Genomic DNA, 20045 nt, shown 5'->3' with positions numbered 1-20045 from the left:
AGACACACACAAAATAATGTAAACGAGCTACAGATACTTTCATACCAACCTCTACTGCATTCCATACATGTGTATTTGTGTTTCATCACTGGCTTTGGCAGTTGGATGATGTATATAGATTGTACATAGCATGAGGAATTGGGTCTCTGTATCACAGTTGGATGATAAAAATAGCAATCTTCACCTGGTAATATAATCAATAAGAGCATATATGGGTTGATTCGGGAGGAATGTCACATTATTTGTGAGGTGGTTCTATAAGCGGAAAAAAAACGAAAACTTCCTATAAACCTGTGTCCAATCTTCGATCGTTAAGAAACTGGAGTGGGTTGAAGAATACTCACATCCACGAATCATTATGAAGACAAGTGTAGATATTACTTACTGAAATACCATCTAGCGCTGTGGTGGACAGAATAATGATGGGAGAGATGTCTGATCCATATTACAAGAGACGTTCAAGTAGTCTCCCAACCATCTCAGCATATACAGGGTGTTACAAAAAGGTACGGCCAAACTTTCAGGAAACATTCCTCACACACAAATAAAGAAAAGATGTTATGTGGACATGTGTCCGGAAACGCTTAATTTCCATGTTAGAGCTCATTTTAGTTTCGTCAGTATGTACTGTGCTCAGTGGAGCACGTTATCATGATTTTATACGGGATACTCTACATGTGCCTTTACAAGTACGACACAACATGTGGTTCATGCACGATGGAGCTCCTGCACATTTCAGTCGAAGTGTTCGACTTCGCAACAACAGATTCGGTGACCGATGGATTGGTAGAGGCGGACCAATTCCATGGCCTCCACGCTCTCCTGACCTCAACCCTCTTGACTTTCATTTATGGGGGCATTTGAAATCTCTTGTCTACGCTTCCCCGGTACCAAATATAGAGACTCTTCGTGCTCATATTGTGGACGGCTGTGATACGATACGCCATTCTCCAGGGCTGCATCAGCGCATCAGGGATTCCATGCGACGGAGGGTGGATGCATGTATCCTCGGTAACGGAGGACATTTTGAACATTTTGTGTAACAGAGTGTTTGAAGTCACGCTGGTACGTTCTGTTGCTGTGTGTTTCCATTCCATGATTAATGTGATTTGAAGAGAAGGAATAAAATGAGCTCTAACATGGAAAGTAAGCGTTTCCAGGCACATGTCCACATAACATATTTTGTTTCTTTGTGTGTGAGGAATGGTTCCTGAAAGTTTGGCCATACCTTTTTATAACACCCTGTATGTGAATGCGCTGGAGGTTGTGTTGTCTTACATATCCAACATCATCTCGGTGGCCTAAAGTGTGAGCAACAGTGTCGATGATGGCAGCAACAAGTCTTCACGTTTATCCACCTTAATAGCGTACCCCCCCCCCCCCCCCCCATTAACAGAAGTCTGGGGTAAGGTTTGGTGATCTGGCAGGCTGGTTAATGGGTCCACTATGGCCAATCCACCATTGAGGAGATTCGTTATTCAGATACTGGGCTACTTGTGTGGGACAGAGAATCGGTGATCTCTCACGATGGAGTTACATTTGCCGTCGTTGCTCTAATGTCACGTCTTCCAAAAATGCAGGTAAGTCATCTATTACGAAATGTGCATATGCTGCGGGTATCGTGCAATTTGGCAGGAACACAGGCTCTATCACCAGGTCATCAATCATACCACACCAGACGTTCACTGTGAACCTTACTTGGAATCTTGTTTCTGCAACGTCATTTGGGTTCTCCTTCGTCCATATATGAGAACTGCGGGTGTTCATCATACTGCTGCGTGTAAATGTAGCCTTATCTATAAGTAAAATGTATTACATGATCTCTCTGTGTGTAACAAACCATTCAAAAAATTGATGTCTGATTGCTGTGCCCCTGCATACAGATGTTGCACTGGCTGCATACAGAATGAGTACAAGCCCTCACAATGTAACTTACAATACACTTGCATTTGTGGAATGTCGAGGTGATGGCTAACGCACTGGGTAGTGGTGGTGGTTCACTGTTGTACTATTGGAGTTTTGTCTTCCCTTCCTCATGAGACTGAACAGGCTCTTGTTCTGATGTTATGTGTACATTGAGTAGTATTCTGGATTCACAAAGTGTTTCAAAATCTCTGGGAAATATACTGCGATGGGGTGTTTGCTGATCAGGAAAATGTCTCTGGGATGCTGTCTCAAAGGCACTACTGTTACAGTACCCATACACAAACAACATGTCTGGGTATTTTGCATGGGCATCAGTGTTTGCATAATTTTGGAATTCACAGTCACAATGGACTTACTAATTAAGCAACACTCAAACGTGATGTTCACACCGTCTCCTGATTGCACACTGTATACTAGCAGCTGCTGCCTTGATGTGAAGTCACAGTGCTGCCATGTGTTGGAGATCCACCACAAGTCTTGTAAGATGGATCAGTCATCTGTACCACCATTAGTCTGCCCACCGCAACGCTTATACAGCATTTCGGTAAGTAATGTTCAACTTGTCTTCACATTCACTCATGAATGTGTGTAGTGTTCACTCCACTCTAGTTCCATTACGATTATAAATTGGGAACAAAAGTGGTTCAAATGGCTCTCAGGTCATCAGTCCCCTAGAACTTAGAACTATTTAAACCTAACCAACTTAAGAACATCACACCCGCGACAGGATTCGAACCTGCGACCGTAGCGGTCGCGCAGCTCCAGACTGAAGCGGCTAGAAACGCTTGGCCACTGCGGCGATCCATATTGGGGACGTGTTCATTGGGCTTTTTAAGGTTACTTTCACATGTAGAATCAATTCCCAAATTCTGTGGCAATCCTCCTGAACCATCCTGTATGTACATTTATACTTTTACATACGGAGTAAGGAAACTGTGGAAAAATTGGAAAGAATGTGGAAAATACGAAAAACATGGAAAAACGAAAAAATGGAAAAATATGGCAAAAACGGAAAATTTTGTAATACCTAGTAAAATCCAGATACAAAGTTCTGAGCATGGCTATATGTAGTCGGACAGACGGAGTTTTCGAAATTTGTGGTACAAGCACTACGTATACGTTCATGTGATTCGACACTTTCCTAGAAGACTACAAGTTTTTTTATGAAGGAAATCAAGGATCAGAATTACAGCACCATCTGCTCCTAAAATGACGGAGAGAATGCGCCAAAGATTGAGTGAGCTTGCAGAACACTTGAAATTTATTCAAGTTTTTTCATATTTCCCTTATAATACTTTGCTTTAATTGCTTACATTACCACGTGTGGGAGGCTATTTTTACCATCCAAAGGCGATAACAGTCCCAACCTATCCAAAGTATATATAAATGTCACTTCTTCTAAATGTCATCCCACATAATACTAACTGACAGATCGGCCGGCCGCGGTGGTCTAGCGGTTCTGGCGCTGTAGTCCGGAACCGCGGGACTGCTACGGTCGCAGGTTCGAATCCTGCCTCGGGCATGGGTGTGTGTGATGTGCTTAGGTTAGTTAGGTTTAAGTAGTTCTAAGTTCTAGGGGACTTCTGACCTAAGATGTTGAGTCCCATAGTGCTCAGAGCCATTTGAACCATTTTTGAACTGACAGATCCAACACGAAAAGAGACATTATGCATGGATTGCAGTGCAGTTGGAGAACTGACTTTATCCTGTAACATAGACAAAGCTCAGTTATCCTATTTTGTGTGTTCGTTTCTCGCAGGAGAATACGTCCAGGGTCTACTCGGGGAGGATCCAACTTCGGACGGTACCCTAGACTTAGCAGCACTGGATCCGTACTTGGACACTACTTAAGTCCTTTGGTGAGACCGTTTCAAATATTTTCAGTGGCTGTCAGTAGGCAGCGTTTAATATACCTTAGTCCTTTGATATTCGTATTCGTAAATTTATTTTGCAAGCTGAACTCCTGGTGACTCGTGATTGTGGTCTGGTATTTAGGTGCGAGGCATTGCATTGGCAGAGTAGTAGTTTATTTTTCGTGACTTGGAAGTTAGTTACAGGAGTGTGCCGTAGCTATTCAATCTTATCCATTATGCGCTGTTTTCTCATTCTCTCCTGCATTTTAGTTCATTCAAATGGCTTACTGTAAGACATGTATAGCACGCTTGCTCTTTCGTGGGTTCTGGGTATTCGACTCATGTTCATTTGAATTGTGGTTTGCATGTAGTGTATATATTCGATTTGTTACTTTGACGTTAATATACACTATCAGTTCAGAGTTATTGCAATTCATGTATGTTCACCAAGTCAATTTATTTACTTTTCGTATGTACTTTTGAAGCGCATGTTGTGTGACACTGTTTTAAGCGCACCTGTTGCTGTCATATTCTTCGTATTTTCAAAGATTACTGTCGTACAGAGAGTAAAATATATGATCCATATGCAGCTACCAGTCGACATTATTAAATATCCCGCTGTATCCCGCTCTATTGCATGAGCAATTTTCAGTTTGTGGAATGTAAGTTCAAATGCTGTTCCAGAAGGGAGATTACTGTAGTAGATTTTTACAATGTGTGTATTTGTGTAACCAAGGTATATTTTGCACAGGGCAGGAGAGTGTGCCATTAGCTAACAGACAGATTTAATGCTTGAGCATACGTCATTCAGTTTCTTGGTGAGACATTTTTAGTAATACACGAGTGCCATCACATCTCAATAGTACCATCTACTGTAAAAAATGAAAAGTGACTCACTTATGTGCTTTTCTACATCAGAGCCCCGTCCTGGGATGTAGTGTTTACCTTTATCAAATCTTCATCATACTGTACTAAACAATAACAACCCGTTATCGAAAAAAACAAAATTTATTACACTTGAACGCTACGGTACAGATTACAGCGACGTCGCGTTCTGGGTCGTACGTCCCGACGGCCAAACCGCCTACGCTTGTCGCGGCGCCGACGATGGCGAAGCGGACGCCGGCTCTCAGACACACGGCGACGGGTCGGCTGGCAAACGCCGGCGCTGAGCAGCTCAGGGTGGGCAGCCTCAACGTCCGACAGGGAGGCGGCATCGGCGTCGGCATCCTGAAGACAGATGAAGAAGTTCTGAATTGCACCGCCTAACAGCTGTACTGTGAAGTCATTCGCAAGTAACGTCACTAAATTTTCGTTACTTTATTGCTCGTTAGTGATCGTAAATGCTGAAACGACTTCTTTAAGAATCTCAGATAACCTCAAACAGCTCGGCCTCGCTGCTGAGAGATATTAATGCAACAATTTCATTAACATTCAAGGATATTCGATACTGACCCACTTGGTCTGCTATCAACCGAGATACAATATTAGGGAGTGTCTCCTCAAGTAAGTGGTCAGCTCTGTGAATATTTGACTCTAGAGCAAACCACAAGTCTGAGAAGACACTCCCTATGATTGCATCTCAGTTGACAGCAGACGAAGTGGCACGGTGTCGAAGATCTGTGAATGTGCTGGACAGCCAATGCTCTACGAGGAATGCCTTTAATTGTTTATACCTGGTAGAGCAACACTCTGGCAAATGTAACATTGTAATATTCCAAAATGCACACTGATAACTGCAGCAGATATAAAGTCATAATATGATATTGTTATTGCATAAAAGCAGAAGTAAAGCAATTGCTTCAATAAAGCAATAACCACAAACATGTTTCTTGTTGAACTTCAGTCTAATCATGTACCTCTTTCCGTACTGTTGTACTGAACACAAAGAAATCAAAATTAAGAGACTTTAAGGAACCATTTGCACTCGAGCACAGACAATATTTAATTTAGTTAACTTAGATTATATCTATCGATTTTTTAAGACAAGAGAATGCAAAATAAAGCAGTTAACACCGCTCTCTTGTCACAGCCAGTAGGCATCAACACTCTCATGTCATTCGTTGTCATAGAAGGGCTTAATATTTTGTGCGGCTCCACAGTTAGCCATATTGATATTTATTAGCAGAAAAGAGGCGCAGAATTAATAAGTCGCTCTCATTTGTGATCTGCCATTATTTATCTAGAATTTTACGTAAGTGTAATTTATATCGTAACGTATATGTTAAAATGAATATATGTTTTATTTAATCGTATGTTTTTCTTTGTTTTAGTAGTTTTAGTCACTCCATTTTCATGGCGTAAAATTTTAATCCCTCAATTACTTATCCAAACAAACAAATTATTATTACAAATTATTATTATTATATATTTTATTATATATATTATTATTATTATATTTTTTATTTGTTACAAGACCGAAAATGAAAAAAAAGAAGGAGTACAAAAAGAAGAGTTAATGGTGGAGAAATGGAAGTGAGGAAGAAGTAGAAAAAAGCAAGAAGGAATGAATTAAAGGAGGGAGCAGAAACAAGATGAAAAAATGCAGATGTAACTCACCTCTGCTCCAGAAGCGCCTTCTTCTCTTACAGGAAGACTGCTCATACTCCACAATCCTTGAATGTTTTCGCGTACACTCAAACGCAGATCTGCCATTGAATGCCACTGTAAAAGCAGACGTACATCATCACTATACGTACAAACTAATTGCACAGCATGAAACAGTTTCCGTATTTATTTACACTAGACAAGAAATATCTTATATTCTGAACGCCAGAATTATATTTAATTGATAACTATAGTGTTACAGTTTTGGATGAGAAGAATGATTATTTAGAGCATTTCACTTTAACATGAAATATCATCTAAAGTGGGAATCTGTCAAATGTGGAATTGTAATATCGAAGGTCAATTTCCCATTCTTTTATAACTGCTTTGCTAATCGACTCATTACATTCTATTGTTGAATAAAAGCAGACTCAAAGCATTTTCTTCTTCCAACGTATTTCATCAGTAAATACATGCATCAATCGAGGAAAAACTACATCCTCGTTTGTTGCTGATTTGGAATAAAATCAACTACTTAAGTATCGACCCCCCTGAAATACAAGTTAGTAGAAAAGAGTTGAAGAATAAGGACAAAAGGAAGGTGTAATGGGGAAAAAGGGAGCAAGGAACAAGCATAGGATAAGCAAGAACGAGGAAATTAATGCAGGAGCCAGAAACAAAGTGCATAAAATACAGATGTAACTCACCTTTGACACATATGCAGTTGACAGTGATTAGCGTCGGAATTCAAACTGTGGGGTTTCATCATCAGACTCAAAATCACTATATTCCTCTTGTATTACAGGCAGATAGTAATCCTGCCACTGTCCCTGTAATACTTCAAGCCCTTCCAAGTAACATGTCTCATGGTAACGTATTTCTTCCTCTGTGACGCTGTAGAGACATATGTTCCTCTTCAGCTCATCCAGTTCCACCTGTCAACATATTACAAGCTGTAGACAAGAGTACCTTCTCCTTAAGATCGTAACTGTATTAACATAAATAAAGCACATCACTGTATATATGAAGTTAATACATTATACAAAAGGTTTAACCATCACTTGTATGGGTTTAAAGTTGAATGGTCATATAGATTCAGTCGAAGGCAAAGCAGGTTAAGGACTACAGGTCATTGGTAGGATACTCGAGGGTGCTAACTGTTTATAAAGTAGATTGCCAGGAGACACTCGTGAGGTTCTTCTTACAATACTAAGTGGGTGGTAGCCTGTACCAAATACACTGTCCAGTGACAATAATGCGCCTTCCTGTCAAGAGCCTGGATAAACAACTTTTGCAGGGTGAGACATGCAGGAAGAGCGTCAGTGAGGCTCTGGAAGGTACCGACAGGAACATGGAGTCATGGCGACTGCAGTGCTGTGGTCATTGTGATACGTTTCTCGGTTGAGGATTTATGGCTCGAACAGCGCGATCGAGGTGGTCCCACAGATTCTCGGTTGGGTTTTAATCCGGGAGTTTGGTGGCCAGGGGAGTACAGTAAACTCAACCCGATGCTCCTCGAACCACCCGCGTGCACTGAGAGCTGTGTGACTCATTACATTGTCCTGCTGGTAGGTGCTATCGTGCCGAAGAAAAACAAACTGCATATAGTGGGTTATATGGTCCCCAAGCATAGAAGCTAACTCGAGTTGATCCATTGTGCCCTCCAGGACAAGGCAATAACCCAGGGAATGACACGAAAACATTTCCGAGACCATAACGTTCAATCTCCCAGTCATGGTGCTTGTTTTCAGACGTTCTGTCCCGTACACGGCAACAGAATGGGGCATAAAATATGATTCATCTAAAAAGGCCACCTGTCGCCACTCACTAGGTTTCCATTTGCGGAACTCGGGTGCAAAATTTCAGCCTTTGTCGACGATGAAAAGCAATCATCTCGGGTGTATGAACCAAGCGCCTTCTGCGGAAGCCTTTACGCAGCAATGTTCGGTGAATGGTCGTTGAGGAAACGCTGTTGGTAGCCGCTTGGTTCATCTGGGCTCTCAGTCGCTCAACAGTTGCTCGTCTATTCGCTTGTACACATCTCCGCAGTAGTTGTTCACCGCTTTCATCTGTGGATGACGATTCACCGCAGTTGCCTCTTCGCCGGCTTTGGATAGCGCCATTTTGCCACGCACGGTATGCTGAATAGTTTACAATCTTCGGCTTTCGGAAATGTTACCATACTTAGCCCAAAAGCCAAAGATCATGCTCTTTTGGACATCAGCTCAATAGCTCCGTTTCCACATTTGTAGAAGGACTGCACTGTTTTCCGTGTCCCCCCGACACGATTTATATACCCTTCACTGCTAGTGCTGTTACCTGCTATCTGTGAGCGGTTATTGCACGTTGATGTCACGTCGAACATAGGCGGTGGTCACATTACTGTGACTGTGTGTGTACATCTAACAAGACATACTACAGGTATACAAAGACGGCAGGACGAACCATCATAGGTCTGTTTGACTCAGGTGAGAGCTGGACTGGCGCACTTTTGAAGACGGACGCCGACCACCCCGCGAAAATCTACCTCCAAATTTTAATGAACGAGTATTCAGTGATGAGTCGAGGAATATATGACAGCCTCCTGTGTAACTCTTTAACAGTGGCCACGAAGACGACATGAGGCTAAAAACCGATTGACCTCACGCACTGAATAGTTCTTTTTTCTCGCACTGCATACGCGAATTGTCTGGGGCGAAACTCTAACATATGGATCAATACTATGTATCTCTAACCACACAATTCAGAGCGGTCTGCATCCTTCTCTAAATATTATCTTCTCCTGCCTGTGTTGTAAAAAGCCGTGACCAGGTCAAATTCTTGTTCGCGCTCCGCTTCCGCTTTTTTTTACATTCTTGGTCGATGCTTTCGGTCCTCCATATAGATTCCTTCTAGTTAAGTTCAACGCACAGAAGCTTCGTGCAACCATGTTACACTGTCAGGAGGGTTCTTGTTTGTTCGACACGGATATCATGATAACTTGAGTCGACAAAGCGTTGACATTACATATGAATGTCTCAGTTTATGTTTTTGTGGCAGGTTCGCGTTGATATCGCCAAATCTCGTCACCCCTGACGATATTTTCCAGGAAAAATGGTCTTCGCTTTGCATTTAATTCAAGTTGTCACAGGCGTTCTCGCTTCGTTATCTTCGGAGAATGGCTTGAACACTTGATTCACTATGCCTTCGACTTGAACATTATGTTTAGAGATGTTGCTCCACTGTGATGCCTGACATAACTGTGCTGACACACCATGGCGGTACACTCACTAATTAACAGCGCGTGCTCGTAATTGACTGGCCGAACGGACATTTGTTGTTTACAGCCGTTAGCTCAAGCTGCCACCGTAGTTCCTGCGCTAACGTCACTTATATGTCATAAATTAAATCAGTCTTGGACCTTTCTCGATAGATGGTGTATTTCATAAAAGTAGAAGTGAAGCAATTTCTTTTTGATACTAACTTCATTATGATACACAAGCCTAAGTCGAGGAATAATTAATTATACCATTGTTGTTGAATTGCAGTCAGACCTTGCAATTACGTACTTAAAGCACAGGAATCAAAATTAAGAGACCAGTTGAGAAAAAGAAGGACAAAACGAAGTGGTAATGTTGGAAGAGAGGGAGAGAGTACAAATTAGGACTAGAGGGGCAATAAAGGAAGAATAGAAGAGAACAGAAACAATATTAAAAATTACAAATGTAACTTACCTTAGCCACAGAAGGACCTTCTTCTCTTGCAGGAAGACCTCGCATGTTCCACAATCCGTGTAAGAATTCGCGCAGACGCAAACGCAAACTGCGTAAATCAGCTAATCCATCCCGCTGCATGAACAGAAAGAAACCATCAGTATACGCCAAAGTAACTATACGTCACAGAACAGCTTACATAGTTACTTATAGTACTCGAGAAATATGTAATGTTCTGGGTAGTCATACTGCTGTAGCATTGAATGTACAGAACGATTACTTACAGCACTTGATTATAATATGAAATCATCAGCATTTGTGACAATTCATGACTGTCGTTAAATGATTCTAGGCACAGTTACATGGATTATTAATTGTTTGTAATCTAATTTTTGCTAATTCTCCTTTCTGTTAATAACCCAGTGGAGTGTAAACATGACTTCAAATATCTGGCAGGAAAAAGTTTCTAGACATATCAAAAACATTCGTCAAGCAAGCAAAACAGATCAAACAATATACGGCGTGCAAACCTAAATTTGTGAAAAGGAGGACTTCTAGATAGCGATGATGCAGCATGTTATCTTGGATGGAGATTCAGCGATAGTTGTACAACTAGCTACGGGTGTGCCCCTTGGAAGAGTGTTGGGATCCTTGCAGTTCGTGTTGTAAAGTTACAGACTGGTAATTGACAGTAATAACACCTCAGACAGATTCTAGATGGTGCAGTTATCTGTAATGAAGTAAAGCCTGGAAAAAGTTGCACAAATAGCTAGTCAGACGTTGATAAGCTTACAGTGTCTGTAAAAGACTGACTGGCAAGTTACTTTAAACGTAGAGAAAAATAAAACTGTACACGTCACAAATCACTGAAAAGTTGTATCCTATGACAGCAATCCAGTAAGTCATATCTTGAATGAGTCAACTCATGCAACTCTTTGGTGCAATACTTTGTGAGCATATGGTATGATAACGACCTAGGTTCAGTCGTATGAAATACCAGGTGACACATTTGGATTTATTGGTAGGATAGGGGAAAATGTGGTTAATCGACAAAAACGACTATTATCCTTTAAAAAAAGGAAAAAAATGTGATGAGGAAAAAAATCACATACAACGTCGGGATACATCCCTATTTAATGTTAGTCATCTGTGTGATGATGTGGCTGACTGTCACTTCCAAAGAATTGTTTTTCACCTTTCCGTCTTACGCCTCGATCAAACGGCTTCTATGGTCTAACCTTTTTCCTGTCTCTGTCGCAAGTAACTGTTAATTCTGGTGTAGCGATATTAGTTGTTAGACAGCTGAGTGCATGAAGTTATTGAGCTATAACGTAAGTTTCAACATTAACTTCGCTGAATTATTGACATATGAAATCAGTTTTTCTCAACATCTTTAAAAGCTGTCAAGGGCAATTTTATCAGTTGGTGCCAAGATAGTTACATCTGCAAGCAATGCGTTAAATATGAGTTTAAGTTTAAATACTATATTTTTCTGATATAGGAGAATGGTACGTACTACAGTCACCAACATACACCCACCCGCGCGCGCACGCACACGCTCACAGATACACGCAGAGAGAGAGAGAGAGAGAGAGACAGAGAGAGAGATGTATATACACTGACAGAAGAAAAAATTACTACCTTTAGAAGGAATTATGGACATAAAGGAAAGGTCGTAGGCGTGTTTGTACTTCTGAAAGACGATGGCTATTCAAATTTCACGCCAGTCGCTTAAGAGTGGAGCTAGTGGCATTACTATGAGGATGCAGATCAGTGTTGCCTTAAATAAACGCTATAACGGGTCATGAGATTGGACGTGGTGAATTGATCAAGGATGCCTTTAAAGCGACAAAGACGCCGTTATCAACAGCTCACTGAGTCTGAACGATGTCGTTTGTTAATAACGTTGCACGCAGTCTTGGCAGGAATATAGTCACTACATTATTTCCGACAGCGGTTCTGGCGAGAATGTTCTGGTCGTAGGCAACATGATGGCGGTCAGTTGTCGTCCGTCTTCTTATGCATCTTACTCCGTCATCATCGCGACTGCGGCCTTACGATCTAAATTGTAGACTGAACCTGTTGCCAACCAAAACAAACCTTGAGGAATAAATAATAGGCACATAGGTGCTATGTAAGGCGAACAAGGTGGGTAGTCTAACACTGGGATTCTGTTCTTCGCTAGAAACCTCTTAAAATAAAATGCGGTATGAGCCTCTGTGTCGTCGTGATGCCTTATTCTTCAACAGTTCGGGTTGCTTTAATATTTTCGCAAGGAAATATTGCATGAATATCGAAAATAAGAACCTCCTTTGCTTTGAATCTTGATTTGCTCATTCGAACTTTTTTCGCTCTTGGTGAAGTTGGGCCCTTCCAGTGCATGATTTGGCCCTATGTTTCTGGAGCGTAAGTGAAAAACTAAGATTCATTGCATGTTATCACTCTTTCCAAGAAATCAGGATCATTTCCAGTGGTATTGAAAGCGTCGGTACAAACAGTTCCGCGAGCTTTTTTTGATGGATCGTGAGTATTTTCGGCACCATTTTCGCACACACTTTTCTCATGTTAAAGTGGTTATCTGAAGTTGCCTTACTCATTCCTTCTCAATACCTACAGTTTCAACAATCGATTGAATACTCAAACGACTCTCAGATCGAATCAGATTACTTACTTTTTCGATATTTTTATCCGTTTCTGATGTTGTAGGGCACCCGGTTGTGAGTATTTTCGGTCATGTTGAACCACTCAAAAATTCGCGTACGCGGTAAACAGTCTTCGCCATACAGATGCTTTAGGAAAATGTTGATTTCAGTACCTGTTCTTTCAAGTTTCATGTGAAACTTTCTGCAGTTAGTAGTTATTACACTTACCAGTTTTCTGGCAAAACAAAATCAATTGTTGCAAAAACGAATGCCACAGCCACACCGATTGGTCTACATACACCAGAGATTTCCTCATTCGACTGAGAATACTTCAGGCTTCGCAGCTGTTAGTCGTTAACCTTTGGCGCACGTGTAGTTACTCTGTGAGAACATCAGTCGCGTGGTTATACAGCCATATCTTGTACAGTTGCCACAAAACCATATTTTCTCATGTTTTCTTGTCACTGAGACCTTCTGTTATATATCTGTTTCGTTGCGTCCTTTAAAAGAAATTTTAATATCGTCTGCTAAAAACACTGGTAAGTGGTATGGTACAATATTTATAAGAATGAAGAACAGAAGGACATGCGACGCATCCTAGTCACTTATTATACACTTCCCCAGGTCTAGGAGTAGCCGACAAGCCGCAAAACAATCTGACAATCGACACCGCTCTCTACCATCGGCAGAACCGGAAGAAACTTTCACTAATGGCACTGCCCATCTTACAACTCTGCCACTGGTTGCCTAACTCGATCATTTCCTGTCTCCAGGCCCAGCGTTTTGTCGTCTGGATATTCATAGGTAAAGCCTTACTTTACTTTTCGACACTTCAGTTCGTTAAGTGACTTCAGATGTCATACCTTAGGCATTACTCAAGAGACTCGAAACATCGAATTCATATTTATCACTCCTTACTATTTTATTTCTCCTCATATGAGCAGTGTAATAGGACGTGACTCACCTCCACCTGGACTGCGTCTTCAGGTTCTTCTCCTCCAACACCGCAACAGAAAACCTTCACAAGACGCCGGAACATCTGCAGGAAAAAATATCGCTTTAATTGTCAGTAACTTGGACGTAAATAAACGTTACGGCAATATCCCGCACGTCATGTATGTGGAAATTTAACATTCACTAGTGTTGTCCAAACGACTGCATGCAGTTCGTGCCTATTCCTCCTTTGCTGAAACACACTCCACAGCGTTACGAAATATATGAAACTTGAGGTATTATGTCGCATGTAAGTTTTATTGCCGGATTTTGTAAAGCAGTCGATCTATGATTAGCACAAGTAATGAACTCGGATCAATGTGATGTCGAATATCTGCGTTTTACTAACGCTGATCGTACAATATGTCGCCTTGAACTGGGTTCATTGTAACAACAAAATTTCGCAGGTCGAGTCAGGCTGAGTTACAGTCTCTAATTTACAACCTAGCGACACTGCAGAAGACCGAGTTCCGATTTGTGCAAAACAAACAGCCTTTTTGGCACGAAAAATGGTGACCAAATATGGAATCAGGCTGTTCCTACACTGCTGAAGATCGAAATACTTTTTTTTTCGTTCTGTGAGATCGAAAGCGATAGTTTAAAGGAAACACCTTGAGATATGAAGGATTTGTCCGTTTGGTATAGAGGGAAGTGAAGAGGTATTCGGGGGCGGGGGGAGAGGGGGGGGGTTGAAATTGTAGAGGGAGACAAGGCTTGACTAGAGTAAGCAGGTTCGAAGTGATGTATTAAATGCGACCAAAAAGTTCCAGTTCGAAGGCTGTACAGTCCAGAATCGGTATGTCGATCACGCAAAATCGCCGTAAGCATTGAGTCAATCATCCCACCAAGGCACCAAGTTGAAGACAGCCATTTGGTAAGACACCGCGTCCTCCTGCGCGGAGAAGCCCGTAACTGCCTGCTGCATATCGTTGTCCAACAGAAATCGTCGACCCTTCAACGTCTTTTCTAAACGACCGACACCGTCATAATTATATGGTGAGAGACCAGGACGATGTCTCGTGTGCCGTCTCTCAGTTGTTGCTGTCCGTAACGGATGACGCTGACCTTCCGGATCGATCGGCGTCTTGTGTCGAATCGTGACCAGCGATGAACTTGGGGCAGCTTTCCACAACGGCGGTATTCGGCAATACACTTTCTTCATTCTCCGTTTGATGTCTACCAGTGTTTGTCCTTCGGTAGCCAAGAAGAGAATAGCAGCATGTTGGTCCTGTTGTGACACATTTGGGAATAAAGTCGCCGTAGTTCACGATTCCGCATTTACCGAAAGCTTGACAGAAAGACACAAGTGCCATACTAATCCCTTGTCTGAATGTTGGTGCTTATATAACCGCATCGGAATCGCGCTACGTTGCATGTACGCTGCCGTAACGCCCTCAAACGGAAGTTTATAGGTAACTACTTACAGTTTGCAGTAGTTATGCTGAGAAGAAGCTTGCACATGACGGAATAGTAAAGAGAAGAGCATCAAACCAGATCACAACAAGAAAGCCTAGGTTAAGATATGTATCGGCGGTGTAAGTAATGAGTGTAGATAATAACTGCTCATGAAAAAAAAATTAGTAGGCGACTTCTAATTAATGTGAAAAAGTTTAAATATATTTCATAGACACTTAACGGTAGAGTAAGAAAGGAAAATTCTGTCTACTTCCAGAGAATAATAAGCATTTGGGGTTTGACAGCAGGGAATAAAAACCTAGCATAAATGTTCTCTAGAACTGAATGACAGTAACTCCGCACTTCGTATTAAGTAGTGCGTAAGACAGTGTTCAGAGGAAGCCGCCAGTTTGTCTACTGAACACTTTTAGCGTGCGTAAGCTGCTGTAATAGTTACATGCAAATTTATGAACCGACATAGTAGCGTCAAGTGGCTGTAATCTACGAGGGTGGTTTCATAAATCTGCTGAATTTCCATGAAGAAATGGCACATTTTTGTTGCAACTTCAAGGTTGGTAAGCTTGATTACTCCATGAATAATATAAGGAATTTTATTAATGTACAGCGTACAGTTCATTGTTGACAGCCTTCTGAAATGGTTAATGTGTCGACAGCGATTGAAAATGGAGGAAACCGAGTTTCGTGCTCTTACTAAATATTTTCATTTTGAATGGTTGGACTGCCCCACAAATCAAAACAGAACTGGACGAATTTCAGGCCGATTCTGATCCATCAGTGAGGACTATTTAGTTTTAGAGTAATGAATTTAAACGTAATTGAACAAACGCCGAATACGAAGCACGCTCTTGTCGTCCAACTGAAGTGTCACCACAAAGGAAACTACTGGCCTAATTCATGATATGGTAATGTAAGTCCGCCAAATAAACGTTATTGAACCTGCTGAGACTGTAGCCATCTCAAACGGACGAGTGCAGAATTTATCGCGTGGAGAAATGGGTCTATCAAAAGCATATCTAGCACAACATTTCATTCAAAGTCCGGCGGTGTTTAATCTCAGTCCGGAAGACTTTTGCACCGATTTGTGACTGTTCATGAAGTATGGATCCATGATTACACATCAGAGTCAAACCGGCAGTCAAAAACAATGGTCAAAGGCTGGTGAAAGTCCACCGAAGGAGGCAAGGGCCATTTTGTCAGCTGGTAAAGTGATGGCCATGGTTTTTTGAAATTCCCAAGAAATAATTCTCATAATTACTTGGAAATAGGCAGAACCACAACTGGACTCTATTGTGCTTCATTGTTGGATCGTCTGAAAGTTGCGTTGGCTGAAAAAAGATCAAGGCTGGCATGCAAAAAAGTGCTCTTTCACCAGGGAATGCACCATGCCACACATCAGCGGTAACAGTGGCGAAAGCGCAAAAACTGTGCTTAGAATTGGTTTGACAGAATCTGTTTTTCCGATGGGATGTAAAAGCTGGAGTACCGCTGAACCATGGGTCTATCACTCACTAAAGACAATGTAGTATTTGACGGAAAGTCGTCGAGTAAAACAAAAGTCATTTCTGGCATGCCCCAAGGTAGCGTTATAAGCTCTTTGCTGTGCCTTATCTATATAAACGATTTGGGAGACAATCTGAGCAGCCGTCGTAGGTTGCTTGCAGATGACGCTGTCGTTTATCGACTAATAAAGTCATCACAAGATCAAAACAAATTGCAAAACGGTTTACAAAACATATCTAAATGGTGCGAAAATTGGCAGTGCGCCCTAAATAACGAAAAGTGTGCGGTCATTCATGTGAGTGCTAAAAGTAATTCTTTAAACTTCGGTTACACGATAAATCAGTCAAATGTAAAGGCTGTAAATTCAACTAAATACCTAGGAATTACAATTACGAACAACTTAAATTGGAAGGAACACATAGAAAATGTGGGAAAGGCCCACGAAAGACTGCGTTTTATTGGCAGATCACGCAGAAAAGGTAACAGATCTACTAAGGAGACTGCCTACATTACGCTTATCCGTTCTCTTTTAGAATACTGCTGCGCGGTGTGGGATCCTTACCAGACAGAACTGACGTAGTACATCGAAAAAGCTCATAGTAGGGCATCACGTTTTGCATTATCACGAAATATGTGAGAGAATGTCACAGAAATGATACAGGATTTGGGCTGGACATAATTAAAAGAAAGGCGTTTTTCGTTGCGACGGAATCTTCTCACGAAATCCCAATCACCAACTTTCTCCTCCGAATGCGAAAATATTATGTTGGCTCCGACCTACATAAGGAGAAACGATTACCATGATAAACTAAGGGAAATCAGAGGTCGTACGGAAAAATATAGGTCTTCGTTCTTTCCGCGTACTATACGAGATTGGAATAATAGAGGATTGTGAAGGTGGTACGATGAACCCTCTGCCAGGCACTTAAATATGATTTGCAGAATATCCATGTAGATGTAAATGTAGAATGTCGAAGGTAAGGTGAGTTGTTTACGAAACAAACACTTTTTTATTTACGAAAATGATCAAACTATTGGCTGCCTAAATCGACTGCTGTTTATTTTTCTATCGCATCAGACAAATTTTGACAGTCATAGACGTTCAATGTACTCCTTTTTCCTATCAGCTCTCTCGCCTATATTTAACAGCGGAATTTCAATTGCACTCTTAATGTTAGCACCCTTGCTTTTAATTTTTCTGAAGGTTATTTTGGCTTTCCTATATGCTGAGTCAATCCCTCAAACAATGATTTCTTTTTCGATTTCTTCGCATTTTTCATGCTGCCATTTCGTCTTAGCTTCCGTGCATTTCCTATTTATTTCATTCCTCAGCGACGTGTATTTATGTAATCCTGAATTGCCCCATACATTTTTGTACTTTCTTCTCTCATCGATCAACTGATGCACTTCTTCTGTTGCCCATGGTTTCTTTGCAGCTACCTAAATTTTACCTATGTTTTTCTTTCTAACTTCTGTGATTGCCCTTTCTAGAGGTATCCATTTCTCTTCAACTGCATTGCCTATTGAGTATGCCTTATTGCTATATCTATAGCCTTAGAGAAGTTTAAACGTATCTCATTATTGCTTAGTGATTCCGTATTCCACTTCTTTGCATGTTGATTCTTCCTCATAAAACTCTTAAAATCCAGTCTACTCTTCATCACTGCTAGATTGTGATCTGAGTCTATTTCTGCTCCTGGATAGGCCTTGTAAAATCCAGTACCTGATTTCGGAACCTTATAACGGTACTTCGCGGGCAGGTGTGTCAATTAGCATCATATTAATTAAAATCGGGGATAAATAGACTTTATTTTGGAAGTATTAAAAAGGGGAAAGTAATACGAAACTTTAATAACTGCACAGTATTACTAAGAAGCAATATAATGAAAAGTAATAAAAAGCAAAGAAGCAAGGACTAAGCGGGACAGAACGATATAGGGGCGCGTTTGTTTATTAATAGATATAAAAGAACATGTAACACATTATTGAACGCTCTACCTTCTGTTATCGCGATCGGGCTAGTCGATGAAAAAGTAGTACGCGACTGCGAAATTCGTTAAGAAAATTATTTAATGATTCTTCAAAATGGTTCAAATGGCTCTGAGCACTATGGGACTTAACAGCTATGGTCATCAGTCCCCTAGAACTTAGAACTACTTAAACCTAACTAACCTAAGGACAGCACACAACACCCAGTCATCACGAGGCAAAGATTCTTCAAGCACGTTTAAAATACATTACGTGTGACGAAGTGATCAGAGACGTTTATCGTCGGGGGAAGTGAAAATGATTCCGACAACATAATTCGATCTTTGTGTTAGCTGGGAAAAATACTTTTGGGAAACTATTATGGTTGTGGAACCCACGAAAGTTGTACACAACGGAAAGCTATAGTTTAAGTAATTCTGCATTTTATAAAATTGTGAAACGCGTGTGCGCGGAACATTAAGAGAATCTTATCCTTGGACTGTTGCGGGGGTAACTGATACAAACAACACGCCAGCATAAAAAATAGTTCGCTTATTAACTACCAGATATTAATTAACGGGGACCTAAAATACTACAAACAGTGCATACACTGTTAAATTGAACTCTGCGTGTGAAAGACAATCACATCGAACATTTCGAGAGCGAAGAATAGAAATTTAAGTGCCGAATTGAGAGTCTGGGTCGTGCCGATATTTGGACTTTATATGACACGCGTTATTCAGAACACGATATCGACCATTCTGATATTGATAAGAAGGATAGGATCATCACCTCCAATCCCGATGGTTCAAATGGCTCTGAGCACTATGGGACTTAACATCTATGGTCATCAGTCCCCTAGAACTTAGAGCTACTTAAACCTAACTAACCTAAGGACATCACACAACACCCAGTCATCACGAGGCATCCAATCCCGAGTCATATTTCATATTTAGTTAGTGAAAAGAAAAGTGTTAATAAACAAACTACATTTCAATTTTATCCACGATTTTGGCTTAATTACATGATAAACAATATCTGTGGAAGTTGTATACAACGTATCGTCATAATATTTAGCCAACCAATATTGTGGGACACCAAAAATGTAAATGCATGAAATTGTTCTTACAGCGGATGTAAAATGTGTGAGTGCGAGGAACTATATTGAGAAACTGAACATACATTTTGTACTTGCATGTTTATCTGCGAAAATGGTCCTTGTCGGTACATCAGCATAGAGTTCGAATAGAATCGCTGGAACATTGCAAACCATTCAGATTAATCAAACATCTAAATACGCATAATGCTGGTATCACCAAGATGTGTTCTTTCTCCTCACCCCCGTGGCAGAAATTGAATTAAGAGTCAGCCGGGAATAACATTTAAATCAATTGACGACCATTGAGCTAGCGTCACGAATTTTCAAACGTCCACTGCCATGTATGAAGGCGAGTGACACCACGAGTGCTGACGTCGATCGAGGGGTGTCGTCGTGATCGTATTGTTGA

Source organism: Schistocerca nitens, chromosome 5 (genome assembly GCF_023898315.1).
Source record: "Schistocerca nitens isolate TAMUIC-IGC-003100 chromosome 5, iqSchNite1.1, whole genome shotgun sequence".
In the NCBI taxonomy this organism is placed as follows: Eukaryota; Metazoa; Arthropoda; class Insecta; order Orthoptera; family Acrididae; genus Schistocerca; species Schistocerca nitens.
The sequence above is the reverse complement of the archived record's forward strand: the minus strand, read 5'-3'. Positions refer to the sequence as shown.